Raw genomic sequence first — 25201 nt, 5'->3', positions numbered from 1 at the left:
AGTTTTATCTGTTCATCTGAATAGCTATTTAAAGCTTCTTCCATTTTTCCAGCCTTTTGTTATTTGAGTTGTTACACTCCTTCAATGTTTCATTTATTTTAATCGGCTCTGAGCATATTTATGTTTCCTCTAAATTACTGGAAGCCATCTCTTGTATCTAAGCTGGAGCATGGACTGCTTTTTACTGAACAGCTACAGGATTCTTCCCAGTCAGTGTTTTCTCTTAACCTTTTCTAGATGATTTTCATTCAGGCTCTCCAAGTTTTTTCATACTGGTATCCAGGCAGTGAATTTACCAGCCAATAACTGAATTTTACTAAAAGTGGCAAAATTACTAGTGCTTATCTCTCACTTTCTTTTTTCACACTGGTAGAGTTGAAGTTAAGTTGTTGATCAGTGTGTAGCCATCTTGGAAGATGTCTTCTGAAAGTGATCTTATCCAAGTCTGGAAGCTGTAGCCCACCAATGCAGGCTGCTGAGGAGATTTAACTCTGAGTCCTACAGCTGGCACTAAAAGATTGAACAAATGACTTCATAAGATGGGATAGACTTCCTCTGATAAGAGGGACTTAGCCAATCCCCTATCACAGGGAATCACAGGTGGGTTTGTGCAGACAAAGAACCGATATGACAATGAGGCAGTGTGAATGATGAACGTACAAGCATAAAATAATCATCTTGAAACTGCCTGTTTTGACACTGGTTGTCCTTTTTTCTTTCATTTATAGAAGACAAACAGCTGATCAGCTCTTCTAAAGGAATGAGTTTTGCCTAAGTAGAACTGAGCTACCTGTGGACATCCACAGTATGAAGAATTCTGTCTCCCTTGCTTTTTGGTTCTGGAAACAATACAGGGATGTTAATAGACTGGTTCAAGACAAACTCTGAAACCACTTTACGTATAAAAAGGATTAGTTCAAAAAGAAACCATGTCTTCATGGACAATCTGGTAGGGCTGACTCACCATAAGAACTCATAATTTAGATATTCTTCTAGCAGAAGTATGAGCAATGAATAAAACACTTTCATGTTAAGAACCTTAAATCAGACTGATGAACTTGTTCAGATGGAAAAATGGGTAAGCTTCTTTAAGTAAAAAATTCAGATACCATGGAGGAGCCACTTGTTTTCTAGGTGGAAGGATATGTAAAATCCTTTTCAAAAACTACATGACTTAGGAATAGGAAGAAATTAATTCAGTGGCAGTCACGCAGCAATGGGCAATAGATGATTTTTGATGGAAGAGTAAGAAAGGCCAGAGTACAATAACTCATACAAATAAAGTACCAGAGACAGCCTGGCCCTGAAATGGTCCTGGTCCTTATAGTGTCACCAACTAGAAAATCTTTTCCATTAAGATGTACAGTATTCTCTACTATAAGATTTTTTACCCTCCTTCACTACCTGCTACAACATCAGAAAAAAAGATGCCAAAAATGCATTAAGATTCTATCATCCAGGTAGTTAATTGCAGAGATTTCTGGCTGGGATGTATCAAACAACCCCAGTCTTATGTGAGCAAATCCAGTCTGAGGAGAAATCTGTGGTACTTGTCCTTGGATAGTTTCAAATGAAGGAATAATCACTGTTGCCTGGGCCAAAAGGGAATCACCACCCTTGTCTTTAGGGAGTCCTTCTGAACCTTTAGAAGTAACCTGGATATTAATGGAAAGGGTGAAAAAGTATAAAGTAACATTCCCATCCATGGGAAGGAGAAAGCATCTGTCTTCCATCCCTGTTTGCAAAGAATCCCGGAGCAGTTTTCTCTAACTGCCTGTTCTGACAGCAGGCAAATAGTGCTATTTGAAGTGTTCCCCACAGTTGAATCAGTTTCTGAAAGACCCATTGATGCAGTTGTGAGGGTCTATCCTGGTTCTGCTTAGCATGATTGCTACAATGTTTTGATCTAATAGAATGTACGAAGAATGAAAAGTTACTTAGCTGAGTAGCTACCTCACAAGCTATCTTTAAAAGCCTGCAAAGGGGGTGAAGATATGATACCCCCCATTTATGTACCATATTACTGTGGTGTTGTCTATGAAATTGTACTGAGGTTCAGGAGACCAGAAATAATTTAGGGCTTTCAAAGCATTTATTAACACCATCATCTGTTTGACATGTATGTGTTTTGTCTGTCCTGTCTGTTCCACAGACCTTGCACTTTCACCCCTTCTTAACCCCCCCCCCCCCCGGCACACATGCTCTGGTCTAAAGCAATCATTGTAACAGACTGAAGACTGAACAGAAAGCAGAAGGGAAAATGGCAGTACTTAATTCCAAGAGAACTGGTCTTCCAACCATAGGATCGCCCTCCTTACAAACCCCAGAACTGGGATTTGAAAAGATAAAGGGTGCAGATGCTGCATCCAGACTGACCAGAGGTTCCACTGAACGATTTGCATGAGAAAGCTAGGAAACAATAAAAGCCACAGATCCCAGAATCTGAGAAATTGCCTGGCAGATACCTGGTTTTGACTTGAAAAACACAGGACCAGGATGATGTTTTAAAACATCTCCACTTTTTCTGGGGGTAGAAAGGCTCTTCTCAGAATAGACTAACACGCATCGCAGGAAAACTATTCTGGGAGAAGGAATGCAAAAAGATTTCTGTAAGTTCACTTAATTGTCAACTCATAGCAAAGGGGTCAACATTTCAATTCTTAGCTGAGGTGCCTCCAGTACAGAGTCTCCTTGTCCTCACTGTGTTTGTGTGGGTGTTCTCCCACATTTTAAAGACATGCAGTAGGTGGACTAGACACACTAAAGTGGTCATGGGTGTGTGTGTGTGTGCAAGTGTGTGGTATGGAAAAACAACTAAGGCAGGGCTAGCCACCCAGCAATATGTATACTGGCTCTAGATAACTGTCACTGTTGATGCGGTACTCAGATCCCATGTGGAAAAATGTGTATGTGTATGGACTTGGATTTTTAACACTTAAGGACAGCTATAAAAAAAGTCTGTAAATATAACACAATCATTCAAATGTAGAAAGATGTAAATGCTTTGAAGTCTGCATCAAGCAATTACTGGAGCCATACATTTGATAAATACCCCTGGAACAGAAAATAGTCTAAATGGTAAAACAGAGAAATGATAATATAAGCCAGACACAGAAGCTGACGAAATGTCTGGAATGTTTGCTAACAGGAAAACAACTGTAGGAAGTGATAAAGGCCAGTGTTACCATGAATGCTGGCAAAGGGACAAGAGGTAATAGGGTCTGAGAAGCTAAAATTTTGAATTTTGAGACCTTGACAAAAAGATTTAGAAATGAAAGGGCTAGATTGGACCTCTAAGTCCCTACTTTCTTTGACACCAGAAAAATCCTTGAATAAAACCCTTTGCCCACCTGGCAGGAAAACTCAGGTTCTAGGACTCCCTGAAATAACCTCTGTTCCAGAACTGAAAGAAAGAAGGATATTTGATTTACTGGGCAAGGAGATATCCCCTGGGAGAGAACACTCATTGCTAAGTATACCTTTTCTGAATGTCTCAGAGCCCATTTGTCTGAAGCAATTTAATGTCACAAAGGAAGATGTAGACTCATTGAGAGAGGGAAAGATTGCTGGGGAGGGGTGAAGAGGCAACAGTCATTTTGACTTTTTGAACTGCCCTTGATTTTGAGAGGCTTTCCCCTTTCTTTTTGGAGCCTCCTTGTTATTTTTTAATACTGTGTATTGGCACATTGCTGCTTGAATAGCTTTTTGAAAAGGTGAGTTGAGGTAGAAGGAAAATTTTTATTTGCCCTAAAGGTTGGAAGATTTGTGTCACCCTTGAATCAAATGTCCCAACTCATCAAAACTCTTAAGCACATCAGCTGCAGAAGGGCCAAACAGAATGTCCTGTCCAGGGAAGAATTTAAAATTTCAGTTCTAACGTCTTCAGGAAGATTTTGAGAAAATAATTAAGGAAATCTTCTTCTGACTAACCCAGAATCAGCAGCAGTCCTGGAAACGGTATCATCAGCATCATAAGAACACTGTAAGGCATGTTTAATCAGATGAAAAGCTTACAGAAAAGAGTTGTTTAAAGACATTTTCACTTCAGAAGAAAGAAGGTTAACAGTTAACGTTTTCATATTCTCAAAAGACAGAAGTAAAACCTTTAACATGCGAGTCTGGCAATTTAAAATTCTGAATGTTAAAGTGACACAAGAATAAACCTTCTTCCCAAATTTGTCAAAAATTTACAATCCCTGTTAGAAGGAATGTAGCCATTTATTTAGCAGATTTCAGTTTTGGATAAGAAAATCACCGCAGGCTCAGCTTTAAGGCTAAAATAACATATATTGTAAGTCTGAAGAACTCTGTATAACCTATCAGACTTCCTAGGGCAGTAGGTTTGACTGTCAGGCAAACTACAAGCTGTCAAAAAAAATTCTCTATGGCAGATAAAACAGAAACAGCTCTAGGCTATGGAATATCCAACTGTAGTAAATCATAGGCTCATATGTAGGTACTAGGCTATCGGCCCAAGGGCCTAAGTAAGCCTAGCCAACAAGGTTCCCTGGCTTACGCCAGCCAAGAAAGTTAATTTTCTGTGCCCCTGTAGAGCAAAGCCACAGAAGTGATCCCCGGGGTGTATTTCCTATTTCCCATCCATTCATCAAGATTTTTCTTGAAGAGTGCTAATGAGTAACTTTGCTTGACATAGATGGGTAGTTTGTTCCAGAGTATAGGAAGTCTCCGGGACAGGAATCTATCCCTCCAACATGTCCTGTTTATTGTGGTGACAAGGATTAGGTCCCTAGAGCATGTACCTCGGAGGGATTGGGATTTCTTTAGGTGTAGCATGTCCAACAGCTCTGGGTTTAACATAGCTTTATATGTTAGGCAGAGATCTCCTCAGTGCAGGCGATACGCTACAGAGTAAAGCTGGAGTTGTTTGAGACAGTCAGTGTAGGGCATCTGTTTGAGGTCAGTAATCCTCTTTGTGAGGTACTTCTGTGGCCTTTCCAGCTGCTGCAAATGTCTTGTGAGGTACATTCCAAAAGGGGCACTGTACTCTATAATGGGTCTAATGAGTGCCCAGTAGAGGAGAACAATGACCTCTTTTTTCCTGGATGAGAACCCTTTTGTGATGAGGTGTGCCACATAGAAGGATTTCCTGACTACTGTGGTGATGTGATTATCAAAGGAGAGACTACTGTCCACCTGGGTCCCGAGGTCTCATCACACATTCTGATCATATTGAAAAAAAACTCTTTCATTTTAGATACAGTTTCAGAAAAATAAATCTTTTGAAGGGAAATCTGAAGCAGCACTTTACTCAGAAACAGAATCTTCAGGTTGAGAAAGGACTCCATAAGCACAACATTCTCCCTCCAATCCCAGCTCTTTAGACTGGAAATCTGAGTCAGAAAGAGAGGGAAAGTAAAGTTGCGTAAGAACATAACATAGCCGTAGATGCCCTACTATCACTGTTGCAGTATTACTAACTGATGGGATATCTGCTAGCTGTACATCTGGCCAGCATACCAAAGCCTGAGCATCTTCCTCATGTCGGATGTATGACTTAAGCCTGAAGGTGGTATTTAAGGGAGGTACGAGCACAAATTACCTCAAAACTTGTTTGGCCCAAACTAAACACTGAAACAGAAGGAAAGGTAACTATTTACATATGTACATGTCCTGTAAAAAAGGAAAGAGGATAAGGAAGAGGTCCACTTCAGCCAAAAAGGACAAAACAAGCCAAAAAGGGGAAAAGAAGGGTGGATTTTAATACTGCAAGAGTGATCAGTGGGACATCTACTGTTACAGTAAGTTTTTACACAAATGTGCTATATCTTTCCAAGATCAGTGTTGCAATATTACTGACTAATGGGAGAGTATTCAAACTGAACAAAAGGATGGGAGGTAGAAGAAGGAAGAGCGTTATGGTCAAACAAGCCCAGAAGGACTAACCTAGCAAATCTAGAAAACACATCTAATTTGTAATACTTAGTAAAAGTGTGAAATGCTGACCATGTAGCTACCTCAGGAAGAGTTCTGGAATCCAAACCTTTGAAGAAGGCCCTAGAAAAAGCTACAGCCTTAGAGGAATGAGCCTTTACAGAAGTGGAAAGCTGTTCTCCATGATATGAGCAACAAAAGGAAATAGCTTTGGAAATCCAGAAAGAAATGTTTGGCTTAGAGACTGACAACCCCAATTTCTTCCAATGAAAGGACAAAAAGAGTTGGTTTGATTTCCTAATGTACTTATGTGTTGTCCAGGTAAAATCTAAGCTGTTTTTGCATAGCCATTGAAATAAGAATTATTTCCCCTCTGTTTCCTGGAAAAGGAAAGAAGGAGAGAAGACCGATGCATTGGTTCAAAGATAACTCATTAACAACTCTGGCCATGAAGGAAGGAAGGGATAAATGATTGCATCTAAAAGTGACTCTATCCCTATGGAAAACAAGGAAAAAGTGCAACAGCCATCAAAAGCATGCAGCTTATAAACACTCCTAGCAGATGTAAGGGCCACTAACAAAACAACTTTCCATGTACGGATTTCCAGGTACAAAGTTTTAAGGAAAAACTGGTAGGTGGCTCAAAAGGGGCTAGGGTCAGTTTTTCCAGACTACAGTGCAAATTCCAAAAAGGTGTAAATGGCTTTCTTTGTGGCCTAATGTGTAGGATCTTTCAAAAACTGTTTGAATTCAAAACGTGCAGAAAGGGGTTGATCCATAGGTAGACACGGCTAACAAATGAGCTTTTACAAAAGAGTATGCCAGACTAGAGCAGAGTAACACACACAAATAAGAGAGAACAGTAGGGATCAGCACTAGAAAAGGTCCTGGTTCTTCTCATTGCACCTCAAGGAAAATCTCTTCCATTCTGAAACATAAGATTTTTTAGTAGTTTTCTATCCTCTGGTAGAATCTGGAGTACATCCTCAGAAAAGTGAATAAAAGGAATCAAAATTCTAAAGCCCAAAGATTTAATTGTAGAGGGGTGGGAGGCTGGCATAATGGTTAAGGTGTTTACCTTACAGATGGAAGCTGCAGGGTTTGATTCTGACATGGGATAATTGGCTAGGCTAAAATGGTAGCCTACTTCTAATCTATGAGCCTATAGAGTTTGAAGATGAGTGTGAATGAAAGTCCTTGTTTTGTGTGAGCATATCCATCTTGTGAGGTAATTTGTGATTATTGCCCCTTACCAAAATGGATGAGAAGGGAGAATCAGTCAAAAGGGAGTCACTAACAAGATTTTTGACTTATCCTTCATAATTTTGGTGAGGACTCTTGACAACATAGTTCTAAGAGGGAAAGCATTGAGGAGCCTCCACTTCCAAGAAAAAATACATGACATCCATCTTCCATGCCTAAGCGCATGGATTCCTGGAACAGAATAAGTTTACTTCTCTGTTGTGAGTGGAGGCAAAATGATCAACCCATGGAAGACCCAGAGATGGACAATATCCAAAGACCTCCCTGTTTAAAAACCATTTGTGAGGGTCTGGCCTGGATCTGTTCAATATGTCTGCCACCGTGTTCCTTTCTGAGGATGTAAACTGCCTGTAAAATAAGATTGTGTTGAAGAGCAATATCCCATGCCATCAAGGGCAATCTGCAAAGATGGCAAGACTTGGTCCTCCCTTGCTTGTTCATGCACGACATGACCATGGTGTTGCTGTGGAGACTGCAAGGGGGCCTGGAGTCCTAAGATGATTCAAAGACTGGATGACCAGAATCATAGCCCTTATCTCCTTGATGTTTACATGGTCTTTCATCTCCTTGATAGACAAACCCAATGGACCTTGATGTTGTTGGAAAAGGCTGCCCATGTCAGGTTGGAAGCATATGTGTAAAGCTCCTGGCAAGAAACCAGAAATAGCACCTCTGGATTGAGGGAAATATGGCTGATATGCCAGAGAATTTCCCTCCTGATGCAGAGCGAGAGAGGAATCTGTAAGTCTTGCAAGTGGCAGTGTAAAGCATATTAATATGAGATACCACTATAGAGTCCTCATGTGCAGTATGGCATATCTCGTGTGAAGTCTGGCAAAAAGAAGCAAGGGAATACTTGATACCATAAACCACAGGGCTCTCAAAAACTCTCTTGCTAGTAAAAAAGAAAGAATGAAAGGAAAAAATTATTTTGCTGTGGTCATCAGCAAAGGGGGAAGATGCTGAATGATCTCGGTCAAGAACAGAACCTTTATTGAAAGAAGAAAATATGCTATTGTCAGTATTGTGATCCTGCACCCTACAAAGATGAGGTTTTGGGACGGAGTTAAAACAGACCTTTTTAGGTCAAAATGAATCCTAGACTGAGAAGAAGGTTCATTGTGAAGTCCATATCCTTCATAAGAGAGGTTTATGAAGGAGTCTAGAGAAGTAGCTTGTCCAAATAAGGGGCAATTTGGATTCCCTGAAGTCTGCATAAGGTTATAACAGGAATTAGACACTTTATGAACATCCAAGGGGGCTACAGAAAGATGAAAGGGTAAAGCAGAAAAATAAATACAGAAAATCTCAAGAATTTCCTGAAAACAGGGTGGACAGGGATGTGCAGGTAAGCATTCTTCAAATCTAAGTTCACTAGAAAGCCTGTGAGAGGACCATAGGGAATAGAGGCTGTAGAGTTAACATTTTGAAACTTGCAACATTTTAAAAAAGTAAAATACAGAATTGGTCTCCAAGAGTCCTCTTTTCTGGGGACTAAGAACATCCTGGAGTAAAAACAAGTGCCATTCTGATGGGGGGGGGGGGGGTGCTGTAAAATAAGAAGTATACAGAACTGATTTTAAGGAGGTTGAGGGATTTCAGAAAAAGATGGAAGAGACTTCCAAAACATTCTGTATCCCTATTCAAAAATAGAAAGAACACATTTGTCTGTAATGATTTCCTTCCAGGCAGAGTGGAAAGAAATGATCCTTGGGATAGAGGAACATGACAGAGAAGAAAGGGACAAGGTAAAAGGGAATCAACATAAGTTTCCAGGTTTTTCAGGAAAGGAAGGCTGACATCTCTTGTCATCATGAACTAATTTGTCTTGAAATCTCATCTTATTAGTCATTTTGCCTTTTTGGCGTTGTGCTTGCCCTCTTCTGACAAAAGGGCCTGCTTTAACAGGACAACTCCTTTGGAACAGGAAAATCTGCTTCAAGTCTTGCATAACTCTCCCCTTTTCCTGTGAGGTCTTAAACAGCTGCGCACCTGCAGGCCCAAACAGAAATTGTTTGTCCTGAGGAAAAGCCAGCAAATTCGCCTTAATATCCTCAGGTAAGGATTGGAGCTTAAATTAGAAGTTATGTACATACCATAACGTTCCATGTTAGTTGTCTTCTCTCGCCTTCTTTCTTGCTGGCACTTGCTAAGCTCGAGAACTCATTTTACCAGCTCGAGGCAACCCTATATCCCATGATGCAAGGCGTGACTACCTCAGATCTCGTTTGGTAGCTAGAAGAAAACCCTGCCAAAAAATACTTCTTGCCAAGGAAGAAGATACTAAATGTAGGAGAAACTAGGCCAATGGCCACTAACAGTAATGACTCTTCCTATTGTGAACTCTTGGAAAGAGTGACAACATCCCCAACAAAAGAAAGGTACAACCTCAAGATCAGTCCAGGCCAGGGGGAAGGAGGGAGGGATGCAAGAAAGAAGGTGAGAGAAGACAACTAACATGGAACGTTATGGTATGTACATAAGTTCTAAATGTTAAGTTGTCAAACTCGCCTTCATTCTTGCTGGATGGGACCGCGTCCCTAGCACCTCTATCCTGGGTGGCTCAATGGAACAGACTCTTGAGAACTGTGGAACCAAACCTAGCCCTGTCCCTGGAGGCCAAGTCCAATTTGTAATGAGAGACAAAGGTGTGAGGAGTGGCCCAAGTGGCTGCTGCACAAATGGTGTCAATAGGTAGCCTATCCTGAAAGGCTGTGGATGTGGATAGGCTCCTGGTGGAATGTGCTTTTGGTTTTGAGGACAGTTGCTTGCCTCTAAGATGATAAACATAAGAAATGATAGAAGACAGCCATCTGGATAAGGTCACTTTAGAGACTGGGAGACCTGTTCTATTCTCTGCATAAGAAAGGAATAGTTGATCAGATTTTCTGAACTGTTTCAACTCTCAAAAGCATATGCAGAGTTACAGCAGAATGCGAACCAATAAATGTGACCACAACGATGTAAAGTAATCCACACAGTCAACGATCCTTAGGAATGATTTATTCAAAGAGACGTGAGCGCTTTCACCTTTCGGTTTCCTCAGACGTTACAAAATACATCATTCACACAACATTTAAGTAATGCTTGAATACATCTCATTGGTGTTAAAAATCACATGTCATGTCTAACTAATAAGGCATAGTACTGACATTTCCTACTCTATACCTACTCCATTTAAGACATGTTTTTCAAATAATATGCATACATAATATAAAAATTTAAAACATATTATGGAGTGCTAACTGCATCAATCAAATGTATATCGCAGATAGCAAACTGTACAAATGTGCAACGAAACACATGTCTTGCTTATAAGGCATATTACTGGCATTTCCTTCTCCATTTAAGACATGTTTTCCAAGTTATATTCATACATAATATAAAAAGTTTAAAACATATCATAAAATGCTAACTGTAGCAATCAAACATATAGCGCAAATAACAAAATGTACAGGCTGTGTAACAAACCACATTTCTCATCACATAGGGGATTCAAGGTGCTTGATACCAAAACATTCTATAGATACCCTCTGTCTAAATATGATGAATAGTAATGTGCATTTGGTATCAAGCACCTTGATTTTTTTTAACACCAATGAGATGTATTCAAGCATTACTTAAATGTTGTGTGAATGATGTATTTTGTAACGTCTGAGGAAACCGAAAGGTGAAAGCGCCACGCCTCTTTGAATAAATATTCCTAAGGATCGCTGACTGTGTGGATTACTTACATCGCTGTGGTCACATTTATTGGTTCGCATTCTGCTGTAACTCTGCATATGCTTTTGAGAGTTGAAACAGTTGTTAATTCTATTTGTGCAGAGTTTAAGCTCCGTTGGCTTTGTGTGCTTACTTGTGTGTTGCTTGGGATCTTCTTTTTTATTACACACACGCCGAGGAGCATGGCGGAAACAAACGTAAACAGCGTAAATGATGTTGAACTTCCGTATACGCCACATTTGGATGTGGGACTGCAAAGAACCGAACGGTTTGAACGCTGTGTCAGAGGAGTGGATAATCTATTGCTGGGGTACGAACCGAGTCTGGAATCCGATACAAATGACATTGAGAGTTCTTTGGCTACTAATTTAACTGATGAACTGAACCACTTAGAATTGGATTTTTTAAGGTTGAAGAAGCTGCAAATTGAACGCCAATACTTTGAAGCCTGTATCTTCAAAAAGATTGTTCCACGTGGACTTAGAGTCTTAAAAATGCCCACGTCAGGTAATACATATCCTGAGTTGCTTTATAAATGGCAACAACTGAATTTGGACATTAGTTTTAAGTACATGAAGTTATTGAATGAATTTCATTCCAAAGAAGAGGATTGTTTAAGAGCATCTGTAAATTGTGTATATAATGCTATGAAAACAAAATATGCTAGTGTAATGTTGGATGCTAGATTAGAAAAATTGATTGATAATGTCTCTTTATTTGAAAAGAGACTTTTAGAACAGAAGAAAAGTAAGATCCTAAGGGACACCAAGGATTTTAAAACCAATCAAGTTTTTACATGGCCTAGGGTGTTAGGTAATGTGAATAATACTAATAGACCGTCAGCCACAAATAGCAATAGGGCTATGAATTCGACAGGAGCTGGCAATAATGGTATTAACAGGGAATATAGCACGGTCGTTCAAACGGCCCCACGTACATGACATTGTTTTCTATACCCATCAGCAACAGTACTGATGGGGTTGTTTCAGTAGGTGAGACGTATGTTAATAATGATAACGCTGTTACTACTGGGACACAGAGTGGAGTAGGACAAAGCTTGCTTGTCCCTCGGGTGGACAATGTGAATGGAGGAGGCCCTGATAATTCTAGGATCCCGGACCACATTGCACCTGCACCTATCCCAGATACCTCTGTTAGAAGGAAAACCCCCTCCACCAATTTAGGCATAGGAGGGAACACTAGTGGTAATTTCAACCCTTTTCCCATAGCACAACAACGCATGGGCAGGTCACGGTCCCAGAGCAGGGGACGATACAAAAGGAAAGTATCGGACAGCGAGCAACGAGGCCCAACATTGAAAAAAATGTGGGAGAATGTAGGAAATCGTTGATTGTGAATATTTCTAAAAGGGAACTGTCTACATTCGAACAACAAGTACTAAATAGAGGGTTAAGCTTCATTCCTACATCAAATAGTGATTTGGTGGATTCTGTGTTAGATGTTCGTATGTTTGTTAGGAACATACAACTTAAGCTTGAGTTTGGGAAACAAACTCTGAACGAGTATAACAAAGGATTCAGGGGTACTAGCACATATACCCCCCAGTTACATCCTCTTTTGGACACTTTTTTGAAATTAGTTGAGAAAGGAATATATGATCATCATGAATTAAGTAATGAAGAAATGCATAACAGAAGCAGGCGGAATTTGAACTACAATCAAAGGTTAGCCTTAGAAACATTGAAGTCTGATAATACAATTATGATTAGGCCCGCGGACAAGGGAGGGCCTATAGTGGTGATGGATTTTGAATGGTATAAAGAGAGCATGATGAACTTATTGAATGAGAACAGGTTCTATGAGGAGATACAGATGGATTTAGTAGTTGAGAAAGTTTCTCAAATCCACAAATTGTTGGATGACCTTTTAAGGTCTGATGACATTACCTGTGAGTTACACTCTTATTTGAAGGTTATAAACCCTCGGATCCCGATAATTCAAGGGCTCCCCAAAGTCCATAAATCTGTGTTGGCTCCACCTATGAGGCCAATTGTAGCTGGGCAAGGGTGGCTCACAGAACCCATGTCCAATTTTGTAGAACACTACACTAGACCTGTTGTTAATGCTACCACACACATCCTCAAGGATAGTAAGCAATTTTTGCTTCAATTGTATGAATACACTCAGAGTTTGGATGACCATGCCCACTATTTATTAGTAACCTTGGACGTGATCAATTTGTTTACTACCATACCGAATGATACGGGAGTAATAAATTTCCAAGAATTTTTGATGTGTAAGTCCACTCTTCCTGTTAGGATGGTTGAGTTGATTTCGCTATTTATGGAAACAATACTATCCAACAATGTATTCATGTTTGGTGATTCAGTGTTTTCCCAAAGGGATGGCGTAGTATTGAACCCCCTGTGCCAATAGCTATGCTAACATAATTATGGCACAGTGGGAGGACACCTTTTTGTTTAAATCTACCTTCTTTAACAACAGTGTGGGTTTTTACAAGCGCTTTGTAGATGATCTTTTTATGATTTGGCATGGTAGCATTGAGGGACTGGATGGTTTCATTACTGAAATAAATGCTTCAACGAGTTATTTGAAGTTTACTCATGCTTCCTCTTGTGAAAGCATCTCATTCTTAGATGTTAATATAGAGAGACTTCCTTCTGGTCTCCTTAACACCTCAATACATCGTAAGCTATGCTACAGGAACACTTTTCTGCATAGGTACAGCATGCACCCACGTTATGTGTTTAGCAATGTCATGAAAGGGCAGTTGATGCGTGCCTCTAGACTTAATCCGAGTGCTGTTGGTTTTGGTGAAGAAATTGAGAGACTAAGACATATGTTTTGGAGAGAGGATATGAACCATCCAAATTCAACCAAACAGTAGATGAGATATGTTTGTTGCGTGAGACCTCAGCAAGACCGTATTTTGCGGAACAGATTGTTGACACAAGGGCTACAACGTCTGGTAAACCTGACTATGTGAGAGCAGTTACAGCCTTTAGTAGTGATGCTTTTTATTTAAAAGGACTAATGAATAAACATTGGGATGTTTTAGGCCTTGATAAGGATATTAGTGATGTAGTAGGACCATCCCCTCTTATTACATATAGAAATAAACCCAATTTGAGGAATCTATTATGCTATAAAAACATTTCGCCTCATGTAAGGCGTGAACATGGTTTTAATACGGTTGCATGTGGCAGATGCAACCAGTGCTGTTGGATTGATAATAGGGTCAGCTTTGTAAATCCACACAATGGCTTTGAGTACACCTTTGATACTGGCACGGATTGCATGAGCAGTAATGTTGTATATTTAGCCAGATGTACTGCATGCGATTCATTTTACATCGCAAAACTAATAGGGCATTACGTGAGAGAATTAGAGAGCACCAGTATCATATAAGGATAGGGAACGATGTTAATTCTTTAGCCAAGCATGTCAAGATTAAGGGTCCACCACATAGTTTTTTATATAGTGTTATTCAACAGATTTTTCCCAACTCAAGAGGTGGTGATTTAATCAATCACACATTAGAATGTGAGTTAAGGTGGATAGTTAGATGCAAGGCAGATGTCACTCCAGGTTTAAATGAAAAAGTTAATCTTAAACCTATATTAAAGAAAAGACGTTGTTTTAAACCCAAGAACTAGAGGTTTTTCTATTATTAGCTTCCATTTAAACATAGGGCCTTTATCCAGTTACCTAATGTCTGCTTTAAACCCAAGCACTAGAGGTTTTCTCGCTATCAGTTTCTATTTAAATATAGGGCATTTATTCAGTTCCCTAATGCCTGTAAGAGCCGTTATTTCCTTTAATGAAAAGGGACTAGTTCTAGGTAATTAGAAGGGTTTAGTGTTGATCTTGTGTTTTCATGATCCATATTTATTAGGGGCCGTAGATAACACATGCACATTACTATTCATCATATTTAGACAGAGGGTATCTATAGAATGTTTTGGTATCAAGCACCTTGATTTTTAGGCTCTATCCCTATGTGATGAGAAATGTGGTTTGTTACACAGCCTGTACATTTTGTTATTTGCGCTATATGTTTGATTGCTACAGTTAGCATTTTATGATATGTTTTAAACTTTTTATATTATGTATGAATATAACTTGGAAAACATGTCTTAAATGGAGAAGGAAATGCCAGTAATATGCCTTATAAGCAAGACATGTGTTTCAAGGCACATTTGTACAGTTTGCTATCTGCGATATACATTTGATTGATGCAGTTAGCACTCCATAATATGTTTTAAATTTTTATATTATGTATGCATATTATTTGAAAAACATGTCTTAAATGGAGTAGGTATAGAGTAGGAAATGTCAGTACTATGCCTTATTAGTTAGACATGACATGTGATTTTAACACCAATGAGATGTATTCAAGCATTACTTAAATGTTGTGTGAATGATGTATTTTGTAACGTCTGAGGAAACCGAAAGGTGAAAGCACGCCTCTTTGAATAAATACGTATTCCTAAGGATCGTTGACTGTGTGGATTACTTTACATCGTTGTGGTCACATTTATTGGTTCGCATTCTGCTGTAACTCTGCATATGCTTTTGAGAGTTGAAACAGTTGTTAATTCTATTTGTGCAGAGTTTAAGCTCCGTTGGCTTTGTGTGCTTACTTGTGTGTTGCTTGAGATTTTCTGAACTGTTTAGTTCTGTCCAAATAATATCTGAGTTGACGATGGACATCTAAGCAATGAAGTTTTTGCTCAGCTTTGTCTGAATAATTAGGGAAAAAAAACTGGCAAATCAATAGATTGGTTAAGATTTGTCTGGGAAGCAACTTTGGGTAAAAAAGATGGATTAGGTCTTAAAGATACCCTATCTTTGTGAAAAACCAAGGGGAACGGACACAAAGGGCTTGAAGTTCAGAAACCCTTCTAGCTGAAGTAACAGCCACCAAGAAAATTGTTTTCCAGGAAAGAAACTTTAAGGAGCATGTAGCAGTCGGTTCGAAGGGGGGTAGAATCAAGGATGCTAGCATTAAGTTCAAATCCCACTGCAGAGGGGGATCTCTGATTGGAGGCTTTAGAAGAAATATACCTCTGAGAAAGGCTTTGCAAAGTTTGTGGGTCATTATGTTTTGATCTTGTAGACCAACATGAAATTTAGAGATTGCTGCCAATTGGACTTTAACTGTAGAAGCAGAAGACCCTGCTTGAAAAATTTCTGCTAAAAAATCCAGAACTGAATGCACTGGAGCAGTAAAGGGATCTAATTGTTTAGACTTTGCCCAGAAAGAAAAGCGTTTCCACTTACTAGCATAAATCTTTTTGGTGGAGGACTTAAGAGAAGCTACTATGATATCCCTAACGGGGTTAGAGATCATAGGAAGCCTGGCTAAGGAAGGAAGTGGAGCAACTAAGCAGTGAGGTTGAGAGAACGAATGGCCCGGTGCAGTTGACCCGACTGGTGGGTCAGAAGGTCTGGAACTGGGTCCAGATGCCAAGGCTGCGCCAGGAGATGACAATGCAGGGACGGAAACCAAATTTGTCGAGGCCAGTAAGGGGCAATGAGGATCAACTTGGCTCTCAATACGGTAGCTTTCTGAATAACTTGTGGTATCAGTGGAAAGGGAGGAAAGGCATACAGAAGTCCCCGGGGCCAATCCTGGGTTAGAGAGTCTCTCGGGGAATGGCCTGGTAGAGGAAAAAGTGTGAAGAAGTCCGGGCATTTGCTGTTTTGGGGTGTAGCAAAAAGGTCGCAGGAAGGGAAGCCCCACTTCTGAAAGATCTCATCCACTACCGATTGCTTGAGAGACCACTCGTGTGGCATGATAATAGCTCTGCTCAGTCTGTCTGCTAAGAGGTTGGATTTCCCGGGGATATGCGTTGCTATCAGAAATCGATGAGAGGAGATCGCCCATTGCCAAAGTCTGAGAGCTTCTCGACACAGAGGGTAGGACCTGGTGCTGCCCTGCTTGTTGATATACCAGACTGCAGACATGTTGTCCGTCTGAACTGCAATAGTCCCTAAAGGAAGAAAGTCGTTGAGGGTTTGCAACGTTAAAAGCACTGCTCTCATCTCTAGGACATTTATGTGCAGATGGTATTCTATGGGTTGCCAAGTCCCATGGACCATCCTGCCCTGATAAGGCCCCCCCACCCGATCAGAGGGGCATCCGTAGTGACTGTGGCAACCGGAACTGGGGGAAGAAACAGTCGGCCCTGATGGAGCAGAGGAGAAGACATCCACCAGGTTAGATGACTCTTGCACGACTGCGTGACAAAAATCTCGTGACTCATGGGGAGTTGCTGGAATGACCATTGAGGGAACAACATCCACTGCAGAAGACGCATGTGGAAGCGGGCTAATGGCAGAAGAACAATGGCCGCAGCCATAAGACCCAGAACCTTCAGGACAAATTTGGCTCTGATCTTCTTGCTGAGTAATATGACCCGAACATACGAACATACTTCTGAATGTCCAGAATTCTTCGTTATGTGAGTCTGGCTGACATGCTGACAGTGTCTAATTCTGCGCCTATATAGGTAATAGATTGGCAAGGCGACAGAGAAGATTTTTCAAAATTTATTGAAATCCCCAATTGCTTACAGGTTTGCAGAGTGTGGTCTCTGGCCTTGAGAAGTTGATGCCTGGTGGTGGCGGAGAGGAGCCAGTCGTCTAGATACGGAAACACCTGGAATCCTTGACGTCTCAGATGAGCCGTAACCACTGCCACGCATTTGGTAAACACTCTGGGGGCTGTAGTGAGGCCAAAGGGCAGGGCTCTGAATTGAAAATGACTGGACCCCAGCCGAAAGCGGAGAAACCTTCTGGAGCGCCTGTGAATCTTTATATGATAGTACGCATCCTGAAGGTCTATTGAGCACATCCAGTTGTCCTTGCCCAATAAGGGTAGAATGGACTGAAGCGTGACCATCCGAACCTTGCCTTCTTGACAAACTTGTTTAGTTTGCTGAGGTCTAAAATTGGTCTCCAATCTCCCGTCCTTTTGGGGACCAAAAAGAATCTTGAATAGGTGCCGGATCCTACTTGGTCTGCTGGCACTATTTGGATGGCTCTTTTTGCTAGGAGTTTTGATACCTCCTGTTTTGCCAATTCCCTTAGACCGGGTGAGACGTCTGGAAGGGAATGATGAGGAACGGGATACCTCTCGAAAGGGATATTGTAGCCCTCGGATATGATCGACTGTACCCATTTGTCTTGAGAGAGGGAACGCCAGGCTATTGGGTACAGTGACAATCTTCCCCTGACTGCTTCCAAGGGTGGGCAGTCGGGCAACACCTCAGGGATGCTGGAAGGGTTTATCAGGGAGGGTCTCCCTGCTACCCTGATTCTGCGGACCCCCTCTGCCCCTAGGGCGGTGCCTATTATTATTACCCCCTCTGCCTCTGGGGGTAAACTGACCACGTGTGTCTGGCGTGACTCCTTGAGATTTACGGAACCACATTTTCCCTCCCTTCTGACCCTTTGGATAGGGTCTTGAAGGGGTGGAGAAATGGACTCCTACGGCGTCTTGCCGTCTTGCTCACACCTGGTCAATGTATCCTTCACCTGAGGCCCGAACAAAGCCAAACCGTCAAAGGGGGTATTGGTGAAGGACGCCTTAAAAGGGTCTGCAAAATTACAAAGCCGCATCCAGGCCTGACACCTAAGTGCCACTCCTGTGCCTGCAGCCCTACTCGCCCCATCGGCTGCATAAGAAATGAGCCGCATGGAGGAGTTAGTCAAAGAATTGAGGATTCCTAGCTGTGAGGCAATCTTTTTCTGAGCCCCAGTGGCTGAAGGATCCTGAACCACTTCACCTAGTTCCTTGAGAATGTCTCTCTGAAGTCTGGTAAAGTGACAAAGGTAGTTCAGCGAACGCATAGCAAAGGTCGCTGAAGAAAACATCCGCTTGCCATACCTGTTCATGGTCCTAGAATCCTTATTAGGAGGATGGACAGGCACAGAAGGATCAGCAAGTTCCTTCTTGGTGGCTGCTGCCACCACCATAGCATCAACAGGGATGCCCTTAGAAAGAAACTGTTTGTCTGCCGGGGCTGTAATGAATTTGGAGTGCCTCCTAGGAACTGGTTCCACAGAATCCGGGGCTGCCCATGCCTTCCGAGCCACTACTTGCATGAGTGGGTCGAAGGGCAGAGACACCCAGGAGGTGGAGGGTCGAGATCCGAAAGCCTCCAGGTATACCGACTCATCCTCGGAGGGGTTAATGGAAGGCCAGTTCCCCCTCTGCTTAAGGAGCTCCAGGATGCCTGAAAAGGAGACATCCTCAGAGGGGGACCGTGGGGAACCCTCCGACTCATCTAAGTTGGTATCTGATGTAGTAGACTCAGGGGAGTATGTGTGCTTCCTCTTACAAGTAGTCTTACGCGGGGCTTCTGCTGCAGGATCAGGAGAAACCTCGGAAGAGGAAGTTATTCCCAATGGGGAAACCTGGGGCGATGGATCTCTGGGTCCGGGAGCAAGAGGCTGGCAAGAGACATCAACAGGCACCGAAGATGGAGGAGCTAAAGGAATAGACCATTGACCTAGCTCGGGGGCTGGGACACTCCTCATCACCTCGAAGGCTCCTCTCCCAGGAAGGCCAGAAGAACCCCGCTCCGAAGAAACAGGAATCCCCGGCCCCACAGAAAGAGAAGGCTCCGAAGCCGATGTCGGTGCCGAGCTCACCAATGCCGAAGCTCCAAGAGGGAGAGCAGGGCCGGACAAGGGTCCGATGCCACTCGCCCCCTCGGAGCCGACAAGGGAGACTCGACGACCGGATCCCTCCAACGAAGGTCTCATGGAGGAGATCGGAGCCGAAGACGTTGGAGCCGAAAAGGGAAGTATCAGCTCCGGCGCACCCACGGTCATCGTTCTGAGAAGCTCCGAACTCTGAATGAGAGTCGGAGGAGGAAGTTCGGGGGGAAGAGAAATAGCAGACGTCTGTTGAGACGGGCTATGGAGCATTTGGGCTAATGCCTGTGACTTCAACAGTCTGCTTACCACCCTCTCTAAATCATGGTCTGATAGCCTGGAAGATCTTGAAGATCGGCTCCGATGACTCCGCTCTGACAAAAGAGGAGATCCCAGTGCTGAACGAATCGACTCCAGGGAAGGAGACCGAGATCTCTTCCTGCATGGAGCCATCGGAGCCGATGACCTCTCGGGTCCAGATGGAGCCGAAGACTTGTCGGCTCCAATACTGGATAAGGACACGTCGGCTCCAGCCGGAGCCGACAAAGTAATAGGCAATTGTGTGTCGGAGCCAGTCGGAGCCGACACAACAATCTCCAAGGTAGAAAGATCGGCTCCAGCCGGAGCCGATCTCGACTCCGAAGGAGTCGGAGCCACAGCCGAAGGCTTAGGAACTACAGCCTGGGCTCTAGATGGCTTAGAGGGTTTAACCGACCCAGCCTTGGTCGGAGAACCCTCTGGCTTTAACAAGCCACGAAGAATCAATTTATTTCTTCGTTCCTGCAGGACTCTCTGGCTAAAGGAGTGACAAATGGCACAGGAGTCCTGCAGGTGTAAAGGCCCCAGGCAATACACACAAGAAGTGTGACCGTCTGTCAGAGACATTTTCTGACAGCACGAGTCACACTTCTTGAAGCCTGAGACCTTTACCTCTTTAGACATAATAATGTCCAAAAACAGACAGACACACTACAATCACACAATTAATCCCTAAAAACACACACACAACCTGACAGGAATTAACTGAGGGGGAGGCTTAAGGCCTGAAGGAAATAAATCCTAACCTAAAGGAAGGGAATATAGGGTAGGAGACAAGTATAAGTATACAAAATATACCCAAAAAAGGACAAATATAACTTAAGGGAAAAAACTCTGACTAATCTGACAGAAATTGAAAACTTTACCTGAGCTGGTAAAAAAAAGAGACATCTTCGCGAAGCGGCAAACGAGATCTGGGGTAGTCACGCCTTGCATCATGGGATATAGGGTTGCCTCAAGCTGGTAAAATGAGTTCTCGAGCTTAGCAAGTGCTGAGTCGGAGCCGAGGATCGGCTCCGAACCCATCCAGCAAGAATGAAGGTGAGTTTGACAACTTAACATCCAAGAATATCTATGAATGACAGACCTTGATGTAGCTACTCTAGAAGACGCATTCTCAGCATCATAACTGCACTTGATGGAGTGTCTGGCCACCTGAGAGCCAGAATTAAGCAGAGTTAGAGCAGAAGACTTATTTTGTCTGACTTCAGCATGGCATTGATACCTATCCTGTCTAACTTGGGGAGACATTAAGAGGTACCTTGTCATGTGGGCCTAACAGTTAACAGCCCTAAAGGCCAAGGCTGCAAAAGTATAAATATATTTACCATACATGGTCATGGTCTTGCAATCCTTATCTGCAGGCAACACATTAGATGATGGTAATAATTTAGTGTTTTCTTTTTCTGTAGATAGTGAAATCACAGCAGGATCAGAAGAGGGATTTTTATACAGAAACGTGATCTTCATGAACCTTATAAAACCTGTTTCTTAGGAAAAAGAGGTTGAGACTCTGGATTCAGAGAAGCATTAATGAAGGTATTCTGAAGAGCTTCCAGGGCATGGAGAATAGTAGAGAGCTTAGGAGCACCCATGTCGAAAAGGAAATAATGTCTCTGTTGTGCATCAGTGATCTTGGTTCCTTCTCATTTAAAATGGTGCATCATTCAGACCACTGTATCTCCAACAGACAGCTCCTCCAAAGGAAAGTCAGGAAAAAGAATATTTTCATCAGAAGCCACAGCCAAGGTAAAGAAGTAATGCTCACCTGAATCCAGATCTTCCTCTTTAGAGGAAGTTTCCTCCTTTAGAGAGGTAGAAGAAAGAGGTATATCAGGAGGTGCCGCTTGAAAATACTGATGGGGCTTCAAAGATGTAAGAGCTTTAAACAGCCCCTGAGTAAAGTCTTGCCATTCTTTTCAGATCTCTCACCACGGAGGGGGGAAGTATGCTTGATTTTGTTTTCCTTTTCTTTGCTGGAATGCTAGTCTGAAAACAAATTGGAGGATCAGAGCCCTGACGGACTTCTAGCAGAGACAAAAAGAAGTTACTACTTACCATGATGTTCCATCTGTGTTGTCTGCTTCAGTCTTCATCAGACCTGTGGGTCTTGGTTCCAACCTCAGAACCAACTTGGCTTGTTAGCAAGCTAAAGTTTCCAAACTAGAGCTCCTCCCACCCTACCCATACTCCCTCGCTCCTTCCAGATGCCTCAGATTGAGTTTGCTGACAATTTTACCAGCATAGAAAAATATGTATTTTAACAAGAAAACTTAAAAGATGCTCAGGAGCTCAAAACAGGAATGAAGGAAGGTTCCAAGCACTATCCATCAGGTCCTTCAGATACAAGGAAAGGGGAAGGAGGGAGAGAAGGTTGATGAAAATTGAAGCGGACAACACAGACGGAACTTTATGGTAAGTATATAACTTCTTTATCTGATGTTGTCTGTTCAGTCTTCATCAAACCGGTGGGAAAGAGTCCCCGGCTACTTAGATCTGAGTGGCATCATGGAAGGATATTCCGGAGTACTGCAGAGCCAAAAGCAGCCCTATTCCTGGAGATGATATCAAGTTTGTAATGCAAAATAAAAGTGTGAGAATTCGCCCATGAAGCAGCCACACAAATGTCTTCCAAAGAAACTCTAGATCAAAAGGCCTGAGACGTGCCTATGGATCTCATGGAATGAGTTCTGACTTGCCTAGGTAAAGAAACATTCTTTGATGAATAAACATAAGAGATACAATCCTGCAGCCATCGAGCTATGGTAGCTTTGACAACAGCTTTTCCTTTTATGGAATCTGAGAAAGCCACAAACAGCTGGTCAGATTTTCTGAAAGATTTTGTTCTATCCAGATAGAAGAGTAACTGTCTATGAACATCTAGAAGGTGCAACATATATTCTTCCTTATTCTGAAAATTTGGGAAGAACACATGGAGGTTGATGGCTTGATTAGTGGGATTTACTTAAGCAGCCTTGGGGAAGAAAGAGAGATTAGTACGTACAGTAACTCTGCCTTTATGAAAAATAAGGTAGGGGAATTTGGAAGATAAGGTTTGAAACTCCGACACCCATTTGGAAGAAGTAATGGCTACTAAGAAAGCTGTTTTCCAGGACAACATTTTTAAATCTGCCTTTGCAGCAGGTTTAAAGGGAGGTAAGGTCAGAGCTTGGAGAACCAACGTGAGATCCCACAAAGGGGTAAGATCTTTGATAGGGGGACGAAGGAGAAATGTACCTCTGAGAAAAGCTTTGCAAAGCCTAGAAGAAGCTAGGGATCCAGCATTTTCTCCGATATGGAAATTAGAAATGGCTGCCAACTAACCTTTGACAGTAGAAAAATCGGCTCTAGAATGAAACAGACAAGCTATTAGGCCCAAAACTGCTGAAATGGGCACCATGAGCAGGTCAACGTGATGCTGTTGGGCCCAAATTGAAAACTTTTCCATTTACTTTTATTAATTTTCCTGGTAGAGGTCTTATAGGAGGAAATCAAAATCCTCTGAACTGATGTAGAAAGCCTGGAGTATCTAGCCATCATCGGAATTGGAGAAACCATGCGGTTAATTTCAAGTTCTGAAGATCTAGATGGAGATGCCCTGAGGGGTGAGACTGAAGATCTGGAAAAGGTTCCAGCATCCACAATTGGCAAATCAGAGAAGACCACTGGAAGGTGAACCAGGCTTGTTGAAGCCAAAAGGGAGCAATGAGGATCATTTTGCTTTTCAACCTGCATGCTTTCTGAAGAACTCTGGGGATCAGAGGAACAGGTGGGAATGCATAAAGTAGACCAGAGGGCCAGGCATAGACTACAGCACCTCTTGGTGATTGTCCCTAAGGAGGGATCAAGGCAAAGTACCTGCTGCATTTTTTGTTGAGGGAAGAGGTGAAGAGGTCACAGCAAGGTTGACCCCATTTGAGGAAAATTATGTTTGCCACTAACTGATTCAGAGACCACTTGTGAGGTATCAGTAAGACTCTGCTGAGCCTGTCTGCCAGTATATTGTGCTCCTTGGGAATGTGCACTGCAATTAGAAAGTGGTTGGTAGAGAGAGCCCACTGCTAAATTCTCAATGTTTCTCGATAAATGGGAGTAAGACCTGGTTTCACCTTGTTTGTTGATGTACCACACAACAGACATGTTGTTGGTTTAAAATGCAATTGTCCCTAGACGGAGAAGGGAGTGAAGTGCCTGCAATGTCAGAAGCACCACCTTCCTCTCTAGGATGTTGATATTCAGGTTGGTCTCCTGGGGAGTCCATGTATCTTGAACTGTCTGCCACAGGTAATGCCCCCACCCCACTCCAGCTGGGAGGCATCTGTGGTAAGCGTGGTGATGGGAGTGGGAAGAATGAATGATCGACCTTGTGCAACTTCTGGAACATGAAGCCACCACAATGGAGAATTTCTGCACATCCAAGACAGTCTTATAGGATGATTCAGGGGTTGGTGCAGAAGGGACCATTGAACTGACAACGTCCACTGAAGAACTCTCATGTGTAAGCATGCTGTCGGTAGTAATGTTATTGTTGTAGTCATACAGTCCAAAGCCCTGAGGACAAGATTTGCTAGAAGAACTGAACAGCTAGCATTTATCAGATATGCATCCTTAATGAAAGAATCCTGTCTGGTGGAATTCTGGCCAGGGTTTTGTTTGTGTCCAAATGGGCTCCTATAAAATGTATCATTTGTACTGGTTGTAATTGCTACTTCTGAAGGTTTATAGTGATCCCTAAGGTTGCAGCCAATTGGAAGAGAAAGTCCCTGGTATGGATCAGTAGATGCCCGGTTGGTGTGGCTAGGAACCAGTCATCCAGATAAGGAAACACGTGGAATCCCTGCAGTCTGAGGTCAGCTACAAGTACTGTTGTTTGGTGAACACTCTGGGGGCTGTGGTGAGATCAAATGGAAATGTAAAAAATTGGTAGTGACCGACTCCCTGCCTGAAATGGAGGCACCTTCTGGAATGTCTGTTCATTTTGATTTGATAGTATGCATCCTTCAGGTCTATTGAGCACATCCAGTTGTCCTTCTGTAAAAAGGGAAGGATGAACTGAACTGTGACCATCCTGAACTTCGTGTGTTTCACCAATTTTTTCAGGTAAGTTAGGTCCAGTATGGGCCTGAGGTCCCTGTTTTCTTTGGAACTAAAAAGAACTGGGAGTAAATTCCTGATCTACGATGGTCTGGACCTCCTGGATGACTTTTTTGAAGCAAGACTGTGATTTCCAAAGCTGCCTCCTCCTTCTAATTAGGTGGTACATCAAGATGATGTTATTTTGGTTTGGGGAGGTTTAAAAAGGGAATGGAGTAACCTCTGGATATAATTCCTTGCACCCATGGGTCATTTGTGATGG

General features: G+C 42.3%; 1 protein-coding gene across 1 annotated transcript in view; it reads right to left on the bottom strand.

Moving 5' to 3' along the window:
* CCDC40 (coiled-coil domain containing 40) overlaps nt 1-25201 on the bottom strand; it is a 1637270-nt gene that overhangs the window by 1258595 nt on the left and 353474 nt on the right. The window lies entirely within an intron of this gene.

This window comes from Protopterus annectens, chromosome 4.part0 (genome assembly GCF_019279795.1).
Source record: "Protopterus annectens isolate FY-2018-M chromosome 4.part0, PAN1.0, whole genome shotgun sequence".
Classification (NCBI taxonomy): Eukaryota; Metazoa; Chordata; order Ceratodontiformes; family Protopteridae; genus Protopterus; species Protopterus annectens.
The sequence above is the reverse complement of the archived record's forward strand: the minus strand, read 5'-3'. Positions and strand labels throughout refer to the sequence as shown.